General features: G+C 41.5%; 1 protein-coding gene across 8 annotated transcripts in view; it reads left to right on the forward strand.

Annotated features, from left to right (window-relative positions):
- Positions 1–14,825, forward strand: part of MYO9B (myosin IXB) — a 125,206-nt gene that overhangs the window by 17,445 nt on the left and 92,936 nt on the right. The gene's annotated exons all lie outside the window — the stretch shown is intronic.

Here is a 14,825-nt window from a genome sequence, read left to right on the forward strand (position 1 = left end):
TGTGCCTCCTCTATTTCCCTCTACAGACCCTGCCCCCTGCCTCTGCCCCCCTTTCACACGCCTCTACTGCCCCTGTCTACCCTCTCTACTTCCCCTACCCCCCTATACAGCCCCTGTCCCCCCTCTACTTCCCATTTACCCCCACCATACTGTTCCTGTGACACCACTTTATTGCCTCAGTGTCCCTCGTTACAGCCTGTGCCCACACCATAGTGCCCCTGTGTCCCCCTCTACTCCCCGTCTCCCACCATACTGCCAGTTTCCAACCTCATTGCCCCTTTGCTCCCACCACAGCCCCTAACTCCCTTACTTCACATCCCTTCCACTCCCTTTTACACCCCATAACTCCAGTACCGCCCCTATTCCCTTACTACAGTCCTTACCTCCACTACAGCCCCTCTCCCCCAATTGCTGCCCATATCCCCCACACTACAGCCCCTGTTCCCACTTGCAGCCATCAACCTACTACAGTCCCTAACCCTCTACTACAGCCCCAATTCCCCACTTCATTTCCTAAGCCCCCAATTACAGCCCCTAACTCTCAACTACAGCCCCATACTGCTCAATTACAGCCCCTAACTCCTCAATTAGAGCCCCTATTACCCCACTAAAACTCACTAACAGCCCCCCCCACCCAAGATTAGGTTCTGGATCTGTCCCTGCTCTGTATACCTGGGTCTGCATGTCTCTGAATGACTATGTATGTCTGTGTCTGTATGTCACAGTATGCCTGTGTCTGTATGTCTCTGTATGACCGTATCCATATGTCTCTGTATGCCTTGTTCTGTATATCTTTGTGTGACTATGTCTGTGTATATATGTCCCTGCATGCCTGTGTAAGTATGTCTCTGCATGCCTGTATATATATCTGTATGCCTTGTTCTGTATGTCTCTTTATGCCTGCATCTTCATGTCTCTGTATGTCTGTGTTTGTATAACTGTGTCTTTATTATTCTATATGTGTGTGTCTGTATGACTGTATGTCTGTGTACCTGTATGTGTTGATTGTATGACTGTGTTTGTTTGAATGTGTGCCTGCATATTTCTGTGACTGTGCCTGTATGTGTGTGTGTAGCTATATGTCTATATGGCTTGGGAGGGAAAAGTTACACAAAGGGCCCTGAGGGGAAGAGGGACACACAAAAAACAGGCTGAGGGGAGAGACCCACAGAAAAGGGCTGTGGGAAAGAAAGACACACAAAGGGGCTGGTGGGGAAAGGAGATACACATGGGGGTTGTAAGAGACATACAAAGGGGTGTAAGACACACTAATATATACACAATACACTAAATGGGGATTTCAAAAGTCTGGATACGCTAAAGATACATCTTATTTGTGTGTGTGGGGGCGGCAAAATTCATGTTCGCCTGTGTAGCCAAAAATCCTTGCACCGGCCCTGCCTTCGGCTCTCCAGTTGTTTTGGACTGCATCTCTGTAGCGGAATGTATTAAGCCTGTCCTGTAATATTCATATAAGACTGCATTCATTTATTGTATTCGTGTATATATGTATAATTTCGTATGTGGGTTCGGTAGTTTCATGGGAATGAAACTACCGAACCATCAGACCACCCCAGTGAGAAGTGTGCACCTCGTTAGGCGTTCACACTTCTCCCAAACCGCTGTTCGGTATACGAACCACGCGCGGCGGCCATCTTACGCACAAAAATCTCAGCGGTGTTTGGTCGGCGAGTGTCTGGAACTTAAATCGGACACTCAAACAACCGAACACCGCTGAGACCTCCAGAGCTCCGTAACTACCGAACGGAGGGACCAAACGACCTCCCATTCAGTAGAAACAAAGTACCGAACCAGGGAACTCTAATGCAGGTAAATTTAAGCATGGATGGCAAGGATTGCTATGTGTTTTTACTGCTGAACGGAGACCGACCGCAGGGCCCAAACACATGGAACCCTTTTCGTATACTACCTCGTGTGCGGTCGGTCAAACTTCACCCTCCATCTAACTCCCGAACCCCTGGTCCGATCTGGGTGAATTTTCGATATATTCTTCACCCAGATCAGGGCTACCTGGCGGTACCCTAAGATTTATGCTATGTACTGGTTTCGGGGTACATCCAGGTTTGGGGTAAATGTACAGTACAGTTAAGGGGATTATGAGTCAATCTGAGGGGAGGAGATGTGTGGGAGTTAACTGTTACTGTATTGGTTAATGTCTTAATGATTGCAAATCCCTCCCTTGCATGGGAGAATGTCTTAAAAGGAAGCTGTGGGAATAAACGTCAGTTCTGCTCCTGATGCTGTGTGTCGTCCAGTTATTGGGAGTGCTGTTGGGATATTGTTGGATTATTTTGCCTGCTGGAATTACTACTCTATGGCTCTATAATACTTGTTCCTGAGCCTCACTGGGATCTTAAGTGGAGAATAGCTGTGGAATATCAGCTCTCCGCTACAATCTCCCTTGTAACTTTGGGAGCATTATGGGAAATGTAGTCCAAAACATCTGGTGGGTCGAAGGTTCCCCACCCCTGCTTTAAAGGAACAGTGCAATCACTATAACCACTTAAGCCTACTGTAGTGGTTATCGTGCCAGTAGTGGCCTTTCCCTGTCCCATGAGTCAAATAAATGAAGAATGGTTTGACACCTTACCTGGACTCTGCTGGGTGCCTGTCCACACCTTTCCTGCAGCCGGAAGAACCTGAGCTGGAGAAAATAACTGTTAACTGCGAATGTGCACTTGAACTGTTCGTACAAGAGCTTTTTCTCTGTTTAATACGTATTGTACTTAGAATAAGTAAAAACTCCCTTTGTCATCAGGCAAAATAAATATATAAATATATAATTTTTTTTTTTTTAAATAAATAAACTAAAATATAACCAATATGTTACATCGTTTTCACTCTCCATAGTTTCCATTTTTAGTGAATCTACCACAAAATGTGTGCAATATGATGAGTAAGAGTATGTGTCAAAGACTGGATATTGGATGAGACTTGCTGACTCATTATTACTGATTCTGTCTGTACTCTTGCTTTGTATATACCGGTAATTCACTCATTCACAACATATTCTGGTTCCACCATCAAACATGAGTCTCTTTTTGTAAGGCTAGTTTGCTTCACCCACTTTTTTTTTTCCCCCTCATTGGTCATTTCTCTTCAAACTGACTTTCTATTTATTTTCCTTCACTTCGAAAATGATTAGACTCTGATAATGATTATGTGCATTGATCCTGTTTATGAGGCTAGATGAGCTAATGAGAGGATTAAAATGAAAACTGAGGATTGTTGTATTGCATTCACTTAAAGGGACACTCTAGGCACCCAGACCAGTACCCTTAACCCTGCAACTCTTATTATTGCAGTTAAGTCCTCCCCTAGTGGTTGTCTACTAGACAGCCACTAGAGGGCACTTCCTGGTCCATAGCACAGGTTTTCTGTGCTATAGCGTCGCTGGACGTCCTCACGCTGTGTAAAGACCTCCAGCGTCGCTAAAATCCCCATAGGAAAGCACTGAAAAGCATTTTAAATGCTTTCCTATGGAGAGGTCTAATGCGCGTGTGTGGCATTGCTGCGCATGCGCATTAGGTCTCCATAGCCGGCGGGCGTGATCAGTCTTCCCCGCCGCCTGACGTAATGAAGGGGAAGAGCAGCGGCGGCGGAGGAAGAAGCAGGGACGAGGGACATCGTCGCTGCCTTTGATGAGTGACTGTGAAGGGGTTTTTACCCCTTCAGCAACCGGGGATGGGAGGTGGGAGGGACAGGGGACCTGCAGTGCCAGGAAAAGGGATTGTTTTCCTGGCACTGGAGTGTCCCTTTAACAACCTTATCTCTCCTTCTTGCGAGCTATCAAATTGTTTTTTGTTTGTGTGTTTTTTGATATTTTTTTTTGTCAATCTTTCTTTTATTGAGGCAAGCATTAAATGGGGTACAGAATAAAGAAGAGGGGATGCACGATATTTGTACAGGATGGGATCACGCTATAACATCACCTACGAGTGGCAGCCTCATTTTGTATTAAGTGAGCTGTCCAGAAAATCCATAACAAGCATAGCGTAGTAATTATGAAAGTAGCTATTCATGAACTATGTGATATATCTTTAAACGTGAGTAACGTACAGGTTGTCAGGTGGTTGCTCAATACTCTACCTAGGCATGTCCCTAATCGCATAAATCAAGTGAATGGGCACAAGCATATAGATCGCTTAAAACAGCAGCTTGTAGATTAAGTCATGCTGATTAACTCCCCACCCACCTTGTCTGCCTCTGGTTATGCCAGTGGAGGCCATAAGAAAAAACGTGCAGTCAAGCATAACAAGCTATACACATTGTAGGCACCCTGGAGTAGTGGGATATAGGTTAGTATGCAGGGTGAGAAGTAGGAAAAGCATGGTAAGAAAATAATTTAGCTTGAAGCAAATTCTGAATAGTATGTCCATGGTATATGGGTGTGCAGCGGCTAGCGCCTCCTGAGTCGAACTCAGGACACAGGAGTAGTCTCCGGGTCAACCGATGCTAGTACCTGGTCACTCTGGTAGCCGGTTGCCGGTCCTGCCATGTTGGGCAGCGTGGGGGTGAGCCTCGGTGCGTGTAGCAAGTTTCAGCGGTCGGGGAGCGGCCGTCTCCCGTGCGCCGTCCATGCTGGTAGGCCGCAGGGGCCGAGTTGGCGTGGCCGGCGAGTATCTCCACAGTTGCGGCATTGCCGTGGAGGTCTTTCGGCCCTCTGTCGATTGGGCAGCAAGGTGAGCCGGTTTTGCGGGCTTAACAGTGCCAATTTTCGAGGTAAAGTACTCGTTTTGCTGGAGCCCCGCCCCCTCCCCCCACCAAATTGTTTTATTAAAATAACTGTGTTTTTTCAGTTTTTTTTCCTTCACTGTCCTCTTCTTTTATTATTTCAACTGCTTTGTTAGATTACTGAAACACCTTTTGCATATCTACAACAAATACTTTTCCATACCTTTTTTAAGTAATGGTTAATTTCTATTTAGCATGCACTATTAGCAGTTTATAATATCACATGTGCAGTTATTTAATATTATACATTCATGGTTAGAGACACTGTAGTCACCAGAATAACTACAGCTTAATGTAGTTCTGGTGTCTATACCATGTCCCTGCAGGCTTTTCAATGTAAACCTTGTCTTTTTAGAAACAAATACACATAAAATTCCTGATGCATACCAAAAAAAAAATGTCCTGCGCTCAGAATCCCACTACTCCTGGGCGGCAGCAATGACCAAAGTACACAGCCACAATATATTAAAAGGGACACACTGTAGGCACCCAGACAACTTAAGATCATTAAAGTGCTCTGGTTGCACTGTCAGTGGTCTGAGAAGCTGCAATAATTACCTCTCAGGGTTAACTCAAAGCAAAAAAGGTACATGCGCGCTTCCCAAATCCCTATGCATATTTAAACAAATTGAGGTTATTTAGTTGCACCAATGGCCATGAGCGTTTAGCCTGTCTGCCACATCAAGGCAAACCTCTCAGGTGGGTACTACAATGACTTTTCACCTTGCTTCCTTGAGCTTCTGGGAAAAATATCTAGACTGAGAGGGGTATTTCTTATAAACCACTACATGTTCCAATGCTCCCGCCCACCCCATGTGTTCCCGATTTAAAAGTTAATAAGTGTGTAGGGGTTTAGAAACATACACTTTTTTTTTTTTTTTTATTCTTATTAAATACCTGAAGCTAAAGGAAGCAAGGTCAATTGTTGGTGTAGTACTTGCCTAAGATGTTTGCCTTGACGTGGCAGCTGAGCTTACAATCTAATGGCCATTTGAGTGATTTAAAATATTCATCAGAATTTGGGATACTGCGCAAGTAACGCTTTTCTTTGTGTGTGTGTGTGTTTTTTTTTTTTTTTTTTTATTGTATGTATTGGGGCTGATGTGTACTGTGGTTATTGCTGCCTCCCAGGTTTAGTGGGATTCTGAGCGCAGAAATTATTTTTGTATATTTGCAAGGGGAGAGTTGTCAGATAGGAGATGGGCAACAAAGAGGGAGTCATGCCAACAGTGGTTGCCTGCTGCCAGACATCCAATATGCACAGTTCACGCCACCATGGAAATCTTGTTTCGGGTTGATTGACGTACCAATGACCATGCCCGGAAGCGCTGCACATTTACTCAGACTCAGAGCATACTCAGAGCACCATGATCTCTTTTTAGTCATGGTCCTTGGAGTAACCCTTTAAACAAGGGAAGTTAAAAAAATAAAGAAAAGGAACGTTGTTTTGGTGCTTAAATTATACTTTTCTAAAGTTGTACTGAGACACATTTCTAAAAGTGTGGAGCAGTAAAAAGGCACAATCCTTAATATTTACCAGCGGTGATTGTTCTGTTTGAAAAGTGCTTCATTGTATAGCTGGAGAGGAGTTTAAAATGTTTAAAGGGACGCTAGAGGCACCACACCCATTTCATCTCCATGAATTGGTCTGGATGCAGTATCCCTGTTATTTGAACCCTGCAATGTAAAACAATGCATTTAAAAAAAAAAAAAAGTTTGCATTGCAGGGTGAAACCACATCTAGTGTCTGTCAGTATGACAAACACTAAAGGTACTTCCGCTACGAGCAGAGTAAAACTCGGTCACATGAAGTCACTGAATTGCTCCTCTGTGACGTTGTGGAGAGGTAAGCAACACAGAGGGAACTTCTGAATTGGAAAAAGGGATTTTTTTTTTTTTTTACATTTATTTGAAAAAACATTTTTTGCACACTGTGGGAGTACCGTGAATAACTAGGAACAAGAGCACTATAGCACTGAGAATACAGATTTACATTTCTAACTCTAGTGTTTACTTAACAATTTTTGTAAAGTTGCAGTGGTTAATAACATCCTGAAAATGTATGGAATCTGATATTGATATTGTATTCTATACTAGTGTTCAATTGTGCAAATGTATTAGAATATTGAGCATGTTTGCCCTTTCCTGTGCAATCTTTGTGGAATTGCAGGCTGTCTGTCAGCACTCTAAATACCTTTTAGACATGAAACCCCATTGAGGAATCTCTAGGGCTTCAATTTAAGCTTTTACTTCACTCATCCTGGGTTATAGGTAGTTTACATGAGCAAAGTGGTTACGCAATGTTGTTAATTCTGGGCACTGTGCTCCTGTGAGACATTTACTCAGAATAAATTACATTACACTTTTCCAATTTCCTGTTTCTGTGACATATCATTGGGGGGAGGATGTTTAAGAGACAGTACTGTTGTGTGTGTGTGTGTGTGTGTCTCGACTGATAGTGCTGATTTTTTTTATTTTTTTTTTTTATTTTTTTTAGAGATACCGATAATCTGTGAACTTTCAGGCCGATAGCCGATAATTTACCGATATTCTGTACATTTACCATTTTGAAAAATTAAACTATTTCTACACAAATCTACTGTTAACTTATTTGCAATTTTTTTTTTTATTATTATTATTTTTTATTTATTATTTTTTCCGTGCAATAGGGTGTACAAACAGGCCTGAGGTGCCACGATAGCAGGACAGGCGTATCATTGTATACATTAACGTGACAAGATTGAACTGCACATTTTTATTTTTGGGGATAAACAGGGCATGTACGTAAAAACGATACTATGTTGTGTAAATCAGCCGTTGTGGCAGGCATGTATATGTTAGACGACAAAGGCTTAAACTGGGCTGATGAAACTGGGGCTAAGATTTTACAACTGCTTAGTAGCATGAGTGATTTACGTGGAATTAGTTGTCAAGATGGGTTCAACAAGGTTATGCCTAATAAAGTATATTAGGCACTAGCGTGCACTAAATGGAATAGACTGCCAGGGTAATGGGAGCGTTAGGGTCTGCGTCTCCTATGCGTGTTCGCCTCATTGTGTGCATCATTATGCTTCGGAAGTAGTGTGTTGCTAGATCTTTTGATTGGTTCTGAGGAGCTTGGGCTACGGGACGTGTGCGGAGGTCACTATCAGGGAATGATAAATAAAATAGTCTGGAGGCTGCGTGGAATTCCGGAATGCTTATAGCGAGGTTGGTGTGTCATAGTCACCTGGGTAGTAATCTGGGTCTTAGGAATTTTACGCCTCTGGGTGTAGCTTATGTGATTTAGGGATCATCTGAGGGTGCAGAGGCCACATGTTCTGATCTTGAAAAAGACCTTATAAAGGTTGAAACGTCGATCCTTGGAACTATGTGTTTTGCACAATAAATCCATTTTCAAATCCAGGAGTGCACCTCTTATTTTTCTGTGTGTGTATATATATATATATATATATATATATATATATATATATATATATATATATATATATATATATATATATATATATATATATATATATATATATATATATATATATATATATATATATATATATATATATATATATATATATATATATATCTCTATAGAAAAGTCTGCTTGTAAAACCATTTTGTTTTTACAATTTGTTTTAAGTCATTAGATAAATACACGTGTTTACATTATGTATATTGGCAATCCTTATAATGAATCCAAGAAGGATGAATTATTACATTGGAGTGTGCAAGTCTGTGTTCTGTCAATTCTTGAAAGTTCTAAATCTTTTTCATGTGGGAATTGTATTTATTTAGTTTTTCCTCAACAGCAATTCCCAATGGTCCAAATGTCACATCTGATTAAAGTACAATACTTCTATGTGCGCTCAATAGACGCTGTACTTGCATCTGCATTGTATTAAAATGGCTCGGCCCCCACTACTACAACCAAGAAGAGGGGGGGGGGGGGGGGGAACAATGCTGCTTTTACATATATGCATTTTTCCATTCATGCCTCACTCCATTTCCCCAATTACCTCCTTCACTACCATGTTTTTAGTTTTGTTATATATTAAAAAACATTTTAGAATTCAACAAACAGGGTATTAGAATGGATATATAATTAGTAATGGCAGTCTGTATAGTAGTGATTATTCTACTTTGTCTTATTGTGAATGTTAGTACTACATGATTGGTAGTGTGGATTTATGTTGTTTGTGCTAAAAGATTTTCCATTCAACTTTGTAGACTAACCAGTGTTTGTTCTGGGTTAATTTGTTTCTTAAACTCATTACATATAGATAATGCATGTTGATTGAAAGCTTTTCTTCCATGAAACCATGAATTGGCTCACTTAGATTGCATTACTTGCCAGGAGATAAATGTATATCTGTTCAATGGGACTCCATGTGGTTGTGTAACATTGCTGGAAGCTTTCTGTGTACATACTTGCCTCTATTTAGTGAAATGAACTCATGGTCTCTTGGTTAGAACGTTCCACTGTTTCTCCTTACACATTGTTAAAGAAAAACTGCCACTTCCAGTAAATTCTATTGCTGGGTTACAGGGGTAACTCAAGAAATGAAGGTAAAACTTACTTGCCTCTGCTGCACTTCCATGAATTGGGCTTTGTCGCCCCATTATGTTTCGGGCTTGTTAATGCACGCTCAGGCATGTCATGGAGAAATTCTATATTTACACTCTCTTATTCTCTAGCAGTACCAAACCTGCACATGCTTTGTACATACTACACTGCAAGAATACATACATTTGCATAATTTACCACCTGGCGTTGTCAATTGAACTAAAAAAAAACCAAAAAAACTATTTAATGGTAAATTAGCACACCCAGTAGCAAATTTATATTTGGCTAATTTGCTGTGACAGTTCCTCTGTTCCTCTGTAAAGGACAATCTTTACATTTAAATCACTACTTTTTTTCCACATAAAGTCTCTGTAGTCTCCTAAAGGGAGCGATAATACATTTATCCTAGTATAGTTATTTTGAATTTTTATTTTTGATTTATATTAATCTTTTTAAATGCCTCAATTTTTGGTTTTCTGTTTTCATGACCGTTTTATTTTAAGATTTATAAGAGGCGATACAGTAGCCCAGAAAAACACAAAACCAATGCCGCATACTTCCTAGACGGAGATCACGTTTTCTTTCCTATACATACTTTCTCACCTTTACCACTCAGAGTTCCATAGCTTCTTCAGCATGCTCTGAGAATGGCACCTGCAACCAATTTGACTGCTAACCCTGGCAAGGTGCCAAGTTAGTCCTGGCACCATAACCACTGTAGCATGCTATAAAGGTTTATGTATCTTTGCAGTCCTAAACTGTCATTTCCCATTGATAGTGAAACGAGTGATCTCAAAAGGGAGAAAGACCTCTGTGGATATCTTTAAAGGGATACAGGAATGCAAAGGTTTTTTTTTTTTTTTCCTTTTTTCCCTTAGTAATACTCCCCTCCTTCCCAGTTAACTTTATTAATAATTTTTTGTTTTCTTCCTTGTGCCAGATCTCAATATCTTGGTGCATCGATTTTAGTCTCCTCGGTCCATCATGTCTGCTGTTTGCTTTCTGTGGAATTGATTTTACTGAAGGACTGGGTAACTTTAATTGGTAACTGAAACAGAACTTTGCTTTAAGATCTGCCAAGTGTCAAGTTTCATCAGCCTGTCGAAGTACATAAATAAAAGTAGGGACTACTTTTCCACATGTACAGCAAAGGGACACTATAGTCACCAGAACCATCGCAGCTTAACGTAGTGGTTCTAGTGTCTATAGCCAGTCCATGCAGTGCTTACATTGCTGCCTAGTAACACTCAGACAGCCACTAGAGGTGCTTCTTAGTCTAGTGCTGCCCTGTGTGCAGCACCTATGTTCAGCGTCTCCATGCTCGGCATAGAGGAAATGAACGTTCCCTATAAAGATGCATTGATTCAATCAATATGAGGAAATGCTGATTTACACAGTGCAGCATTTTGTCGCACATGCGCAACAGCTTTCCAAAAACCATTTGGTTGGCTGAGATCGTCAAAATTTATGATCTCTGCCAGGGAGGCAGTGCCAGCCACAGCAATACTGGTGTGATGTGGGAGAAAAAGTAGGATTTTAAAAACCTTTAACTACCATAGAGATGGGGTCGGAGAGCTAAATATGTATTTTCAGTATTATAGAGTTCCTTTACTAAAACAGAGTAATCAGGAAATAGAGATTCAGACACGGAGCTATATGGAAACGTATTAGATTAAGTTTATTTTTGGTGACAGATCCACTTTCAATTTACAGATCTGAAAACGCATTGAGAAACTGGATGAGTAAATACAAACATTGCTTTGTCTACTCCTGATCTGTTAGTGTATTCCAAAGAGTTTCACTTTGTCCTACATCGGTGTTGACCTACACCTACGTGTATTCTTTTTCATCCTCTGTGTTTTGATTTTCCGTGGCTCAGAAAGTTGCATTACCTGTTCTGTGTCATCCACACATGTAGCTGTACATATTTCTAAACTCGTGGCAGCTCGTGCAAGGTTCTGCTCTTTCAAGAAAAGCAAATATTCATTTGATAGGGTAGAAGCCCATTGCTTTTAGGAATTCATTCTGCATACCAATATCATGATACAAAGTATTAACTGTTTTGAGTCTGCTTTAAATGTGCACTCATGTTTGACATTTACATACATACAAAAACATATTGCATAAAAAATAAGGGCAAATAAAACATTGTCGTGATGCCAAATATTTCTTCTGTGGCACAATATGCTTGCTTGTTCGATCGATAGATAGGTGTGTGTGTGTGTTATATATAATATTTTACACACGCAATCTACTGGTCCAAGTGACTGCTTGTCATTAGAAGCTTTAATTTAAATTGAAAAGATTGAATCGCTGTTCTTCTGCAGTCTCATTTTATTTCCTTCCAAAGTGTGATTTATGTGAGTGCAGGCTGTGTGTAGTGTGTAATAACATTCTGTGCGTTTTTTCCCTCTTGCTTATGTTAGCAGGGAGGGTTTACTTTGTGTTTCAGCAGTAGAGCTGTGAAGGAGTGGGGGAAGTTTTTTTTTTTTTGTTTTTTTTAACGAAATTGAGTATATGGAATGTTCTTTTAGAATATGTTTATAATTTGGTGTTTAGATATATTTAGAACTCCAATATATCTAAAAAACAATAGAACATGAAGCATTTTATGAAATACTTTATGTAAAACCTCAGATCATGGCAATTCCTGTACCATGCATACAGGCAAATCCTGGAATATAATTAAAACACCAGGCCTATGTTTGGCAGGGCAGTCCGATCTTGGGATCCTGTCCTACCGTCCTGCTTTACCCTGGTATCCCACCCACTCGATCCTCATTACCCCATCTGAATTTTTGGGAGGTGTAAAAATTTGAGGATGCAATTCTCAAATAAAACCAATATGCATTTCTGTCTTTTGGAGAATAGAACTGCAGGGAAAAATATATATTTTTTTTGTTTTTCTTGCTTGTAGGCTTCATCTTGTTGATAGAATAGTTTCTGACCTCTGTTAGGCTTGAAAGGGAAACTATAGTGCCAGGAAAACAGACTCGGACAAACACTTAGACATTCTTGCAAACTCTCACATTATTGTAATTATTCCTGGGGTCCAGTGGGGATCTTCTGTCTGGAGCTCAGCCTTCCTGCTCCTCACTTGTCCCTTGCGCACAGTTTAGTGATGCCGGGTGCCAGAATATAATGTCATAACCTGGCATCACTACAGACTGCGCGAGGGAGCAGTGAGGAGCAGGAACATGGAGTTCCCTCGCTGCATCCACCATCCCCTCCTCCCCGGCCGGGTAAATTATAGTAGAGTAGGCACCTGCAATGTAGGAAAGCAGGTGCCTACTCTGCTTGGAATATTAGGCAATTAGGCATGTGCTCGCCGGTCCACAAAGCGGTCCATTGTGGGCTGCATGCTTGTTCTAACTTATTACTTTAATTTTAGTAATGCTCTGCTTTGACGCAACCCCTCCCCCATTACGCCATACAAGGTTATTTACTAAAGTGATAATTCAAAAGGAGTTCTATGTGAATCTCAAATCAAGCTGAACCACAGAAGGCAAACAGCAGACATGATGGACAGAGGAGACTAAAATAGATGCACCAAGATATTGAGATAGCTGACTTTAGTAAGTAACCCTGTTAGTGTTTACCTGTAATCTGGCTGCTAATTTTTGTATTTTTAATTTTTAATCTTTTATTTTCTTTTGTAAATGTTTCTTCCCTCTTCTCAGCAAAATGCTGAGACCAACATCCAGCATTTGGAAATAATTCCACAGTGCCATTTCTTCTGAGAGGGGAAAAAAAACTGCAATTTGCTAATTCTTTGAAAATAAATCTCCAAATGCTGCCAGTGTGACAAAACACATCCTTACATACCAGAGGTGTGCTAAAGACATTAAAACATACTTCAATTAAATTAAGAGCATAAAATAAGATTCTTCTCCTATGTTCCAGGCTTTCCGGTGGGGGGTGTGGGAGGGAACTATATGGAACTATAATTCTCTTGTGATTGAGACTGGAATGTCATGGGTGTCTATTTGACAGTCAGGGGACATTCCCTTCCTGTATTAAAGTATCTTTTCTGTATGTTAATAAAACAATATACCTTCCAATCATTGTTGCCATGGAATTGGCACTGGGTGGGCACATGAGGGGACATCTCCACTGACAAGGATTGGGCCACAAGCAATTTTTTTTTTCTCCTCTTCCATGTAACTAAATTACTTTCATTTGTGTTTGCACTGTTTTTTTTTTTGGTCTGTCTGTGAGTGTGTGGGTCTGTCTGTCTGTGAGTGTGTGGGTCTGTCTGTCTGTGAGTGTGTGGGTCTGTCTGTCTGTGAGTGTGTGGGTCTGTCTGTCTGTGAGTGTGTGGGTCTGTCTGTCTGTGAGTGTGTGGGTCTGTCTGTCTGTGAGTGTGTGGGTCTGTCTGTCTGTCTGAGTGTGTGGGTCTGTCTGTCTGTCTGAGTGTGTGGGTCTGTCTGTCTGTCTGAGTGTGTGGGTCTGTCTGTCTGTCTGAGTGTGTGGGTCTGTCTGTCTGTCTGTGAGTGTGTGGGTCTGTCTGTCTGTCTGTGAGTGTGTGGGTCTGTCTGTCTGTCTGTGAGTGTGTGGGTCTGTCTGTGAGTGTGTGGGTCTGTCTGTCTGTGAGTGTGTGGGTCTGTCTGTCTGTGAGTGTGTGGGTCTGTCTGTCTGTGAGTGTGTGGGTCTGTCTGTCTGTGAGTGTGTGGGTCTGTCTGTCTGTCTGTCTGTGAGTGTGTGGGTCTGTCTGTCTGTCTGTGAGTGTGTGGGTCTGTCTGTCTGTCTGTCTGTCTGTGAGTGTGTGGGTCTGTCTGTCTGTCTGTGAGTGTGTGGGTCTGTCTGTCTGTCTGTGAGTGTGTGGGTCTGTCTGTCTGTCTGTCTGTCTGTGAGTGTGTGGGTCTGTCTGTCTGTCTGTCTGTCTGTGAGTGTGTGGGTCTGTCTGTCTGTCTGTCTGTGAGTGTGTGGGTCTGTCCAGGTGTCAGTCAGTGAGTGTGCGTTTTTAGGTCACCAGCCCCCCTTCGATCATTGGGAATGGTGTTTTTACTCACCTTTTTTCCCCCAACGCTGTGCCAGTCTACATAGTTAAGATTAACAAGTTTGATGATCTCAGCCAATCCAATCCTTTCCTGTAGGGGAGCTATTGAGCATGCGTGTTAAAATGCTGCACCAATCAGCATCCCCTCATAGAGATGCATCAATGCATCTCTTTGGGGAGCATTCTGCGCCTCCATGCAGATAGACACTTTAGTGGCCGTCTGAGTGACTGCTACTAGAGCTGTTACTAGGCATCAATGTAAACACTGCATTTTCTCTGGAAAGGCAGGGTTTACGTGGAAAGACTGCAGGGACAGGCTATAGACATCAGAGCCACTACATTAGCCTCTAGTGGTTCTAGTGCCTATAGTGTTCCTATAGTGTTCCTTTAAGAATTGTATTTTTATTGCTGGGGGGAAAAAAAGGCTCCTAAATTTTTTAAGCTGGCTCCTAGAGCCAAAGCAAATTTGTCAAGCCCTGCCCTAAGGTGCTCCTTTAAATGTTTTTTTTT

This window comes from Pelobates fuscus, chromosome 5 (assembly GCF_036172605.1).
Source record: "Pelobates fuscus isolate aPelFus1 chromosome 5, aPelFus1.pri, whole genome shotgun sequence".
NCBI lineage: Eukaryota > Metazoa > Chordata > Amphibia > Anura > Pelobatidae > Pelobates > Pelobates fuscus.